This window comes from Dama dama, chromosome 27, assembly GCF_033118175.1.
Source record: "Dama dama isolate Ldn47 chromosome 27, ASM3311817v1, whole genome shotgun sequence".
Taxonomy (NCBI): Eukaryota; Metazoa; Chordata; class Mammalia; order Artiodactyla; family Cervidae; genus Dama; species Dama dama.
The window spans coordinates 55,500,637-55,504,700 of NC_083707.1; the positions used below are offsets into that span (position 1 = coordinate 55,500,637).

The following is a 4,064-nucleotide window of genomic DNA, read 5'->3' on the forward strand; positions in this document are numbered from 1 at the left end:
GAAGGATTGAGGGAAGGGGGGAAATGTAAACCGGGAGAGTTCAGCGCTGTGTTGAACATAAGTCAAGATAGTGGCTCACTCCCTGTGCCGGAGACATCAATTTAATTGTTCTGGAATAAGACCTAAGAAAAACGCTTAATCTTTATTGCTTTACTTTTATTTTATCTTGGAGTATTACCGATTAACAATGCCGTGATAGTTTCAGGCAGACAGCAAAGGGACTCAGCCACACATATACACAGATCCACTCTCCCCCAGACTCCCCTCCCATCCTGGCTGCCACATAACACTGAACAGAGTGCCCTGTGCCGTACAGTAGGACCTTGTTGGCTTTCTATTTTAAATATGGCAATGTGTACACGTCGATCCAAACTCCCCAACTATCCCTTCTCCCCATGTTTCCTGCTGGCAACTATAAGTTGGTTCTGTAAGTCTATGAGTCTCTTTCTGTTTTGTAAAGAAGTTCACTTGTATCATTTCTTTTTAGATTCTGCATATAAGTGATATCATAGGATATTTCTCCTTCTCTGTCTGACTCACTTCACTCAGAATGACAGTCTCTAGGTTCATCCATGTGGCTGCAAGTGGCATTATTTCATTCTTCTGTTTAGTTTTGTTTTCTTAATTATTTTTTTAATGGAAGGATAATTGCTTTATAGAATTTTGTTGTTTTCTGTCAAACCTCAACATGAATCAGCCATTCAGTTGAATTCAGCTCAGTTCAGTCACTCAGTCCTGTCCAATTCTTTGCAACCCCATGGACTGCAGCACACCAGGCCTCCCTGTCCATCACCAACTCCCAGAGCTTACTCAAACTCATGTCCACTGAGTCAGTGATGCCATCCAACCATCTCATCCTCTGTCGTCCCCTTCTTCTCCTGCCTTCAATCTTTCCCAGCATCAGGGTCTTTTCAAACAAATCAGTTCTTCGCATCAGGTGGCCAAAGTATTGGAACCTACTCACCAAAGAGAGAACAGAGCTGGGTGAACGGCATGACACCTCCGGCTACGGGAGAGGTCTCCCTGAAATGAACAAGTTTTTAAAGCAGCAACGCTACCCGGGACAGGGCACCTCTATTGCACTGCCGTCTGAGGAAGAGGCTTGTGTGGCTCAGAAGGCAGATCAACAGAACGCTGACCATCAGAGACTCTAGTTCCGTGTCTGAACCATCCAGAGCACAGGAGTCTCAGGTTGCGTTGTTATTAACTGAGCCATCACTATGTGCCAAGTGGCCTACGAGGAGCTTCCTCAGGCTGCCCCCTCCCATCCTCACAGAAACGTTTAATTACGGTCTTATCCCCATGGGATAGGAGAACAGAGGCGCCTCCAAGAGGTCAAGTGACTTGCCCTAGGTTACACAGTTGGTCACTGGGAAAATGGGGCATTTTAAAAATGAGGTTTTCATTATTACCACTCAATGTAAATCACTTCTCAGTCTTTTGGATAAAATTACGTGTAGTATAGGGGCTTCCCAGGTGGCATAGTGGTAATGAACCCCCCTGCCAATGCAGGAGATGCAAGAGAAGCAGGTTGAATCCTTGGGTCAGGAAGGTCCCCTGGAGGAGGAACTGGCAACCCCTTCCGGTATTCTTGTCGGAGAAATTCCAAGGACAGAGGAGCCTGGTGGGCTACAGTCCACGTGGTCGCAAAGAGTCAGATATGACTGAGCAGAAATGTAATACATGGTCATTCAGTTCACAAAGCGGGGTGAAGAGGAGGGCAAAGATCAGGAGAAGTGGTTGGGGGAGAAACTGAAGCTTGGTGGGACCGTGAAAGGTGAGCGGAATTTACATGGGAAGAGAGGAGAGGAGGTGCTTTTCAAATGGTGCAGAGAGAGAAAGCGGGGATGGGAGGGCACCCCGTGTGTCCAGAGGACCTAGCAGAGGCCTGTCTGGCTGTGATGAGGGCTCAGCCTACAATATGCAGAAGCAGAGAGACGCCTCCCGGTGCCAAGCAGCAAAGGAAGCCTCATCTGTTGAATCATTGCCTTTTAGCGGCTATGGCACAACCCTGAGGAAATGAACGGGAGCCTTCCTGCTGCTGTCAAGGGCGTTCTCCTGGATGATTGACAGCTCTGCCGCCAAGCCCTGGTTCCTTCTGGAGGCCCTGACCCCTGCGAGCCCCTGCCACCACAGACCAAGCAAGAGCATGTATTGCCTCCTTCTTTTACTTCTGGGTTCTGCAGCTGCTGGATGGCCATCTCGGCTGCCTCGAGTGTAAACCTGATCTTCTCAGGTTGGTGGGGGTCAAAGCGCCACAGCTGGGGCAGAGCTGGGGAAGTGGTCCTTCTGAGGCTGATCAGCAAAAGCCCTGTGACCCCACGGCTGTCCCCTCCTTCCAGCCTGTTCTTCACTTGGTGGGCTCTGGACTGCATCCTTCAATGGCCACCCCCTGCTTTGCAACAGCTGGAGTGGTTACCCGGAATCCCAAGGAGGTGACGGGATCTCTTGTGTTCAAGAGCACAGGGCCATTATCCTAACTGGAAAGCAAACTGAACCATCAGTGCATAAATTCCCAATTTGTCCCTCCGTGCCAGACAGCTCTAGAAAGCCCAGGCCAGCATGGTTCCCGCGCCTTGTTCAAGGATGTCTGTGGCTTTCGAAGAATTCAAGTTTTGTCTTCCAGTCAAAGAGACACTCAAAGTTAAGTTTCTTGGGGCTTGTTAGCAACATTTGTGACAGCTTCAAACTGGAGCTGAAGGATGTGTCATGGAGAATTCTAGAAGCCAGAGACTCTGGGGGATTCAAAATAAGAGCCACTACCCTACAAGCGCTTACAATTTGCCTCCCTGTTGTGTATAAATCATCTTGGTTAATTTTATTTAATTCTAACAACAACCCTTTCATTCAGTCATTAAGTATACATTTGTGAAGTGCCTGCTATGTCCCAGACACTCTGTTCTAGTGGATGGAGATATAAAATAAATATGATGAATTTACATGTATTCCCCATCCCGATCTCCAGCTAATAAAAATAAGTGAAAATAAATAAATAAATAAAATTCGTATTTAGAATTAAAAAAAAATAAAATAAAAAATAAATATGATGAATAGGTAACCCGTAGAGTGAAGTAGGAGGTGGTAAGAGCTATGGAAATAATTGATGTAGAAGAAAGGGGTTCCAGAATCCTGGAGTGTGGCAAGGATAGGGTCCCCAGATCTCACTGAGAAGATTCTTTTTAAGAAACACAGGGAGAGGGCTTCCCTGGTATCTCAGTGGTAAAGAATCTGACTGCCAATTCAGGAGACATAGGTCCCATTCCTGGTCTGGGAGGATCCCACAGGCCATGGAGCAACTGGGCTCTTGGGTCACAACTATTGAGCCTGTGCTCTAGAGCCCCAGAGCTGCAAATACTGAATCCCATGCACTCCAGAGACTAAGTTCTGCAACAAGAGAATCTACCACAATGAGAAGCCCATGCCCCATGGCTAGATAGTAGCCTACACAGTCACAAAGACCAAAAAATTAATTTAAAAAGAAAAAAACCAGGGAGAGTAAGAGGGGGACCCATGCTGTATCATGGGGGAAGGATGATACAGGCAAAGACAACCAACGCTGATTTGGGTCAACACAACAAGGAACATAAAAGAAAAAACAACTTTTTGAAAGAATGTTGAAGAGTGTATTGAATCTAAGATAAAGTGGAAATTAGGTATTATTTGTGTAATAGGCTTCCCTGGTAGCTCAGATGGTAAAGCGTCTGCCTGCAATGCAGGAGACCCAGGTTCAATCCCTGGGTTGGGAAGATCCCCTGGAGAAGGAAATGGCAACCCACTCTAGTACACTTGCCTGGAAAATTCCATGAACAGAGGAGCCTGGTAGGCTACAGTCCATGGGGTCGCAAAGAGTCAGACGTGACTGAGCAACTTCACTTTACTTTGTGTGATAGGCAGAATAATGACCTCCTGAGAGTAGTCCATGTCTAATCCCAAGAATCTGTGACTAGGTTCATTTATATAGCAATGGGGAATTAAAATTGCACATGGGATTAAGGATGCTAATCAGCTGATGTTAAAAAATGGAGATTACCCTGGATTATCCAGGTGAGCCCATGTAATCATCA

At 46.5% G+C, this 4,064-nt stretch overlaps 1 non-coding gene across 1 annotated transcript; it reads left to right on the top strand.

The window, feature by feature from the left end:
* Positions 1-3,674: 3,674 nt before the first annotated feature.
* TRNAC-GCA (transfer RNA cysteine (anticodon GCA)) lies at positions 3,675-3,746 on the top strand. Its single transcript has one exon. It is a non-coding gene; the product is annotated as a tRNA-Cys (tRNA).
* Positions 3,747-4,064: the final 318 nt, after the last annotated feature.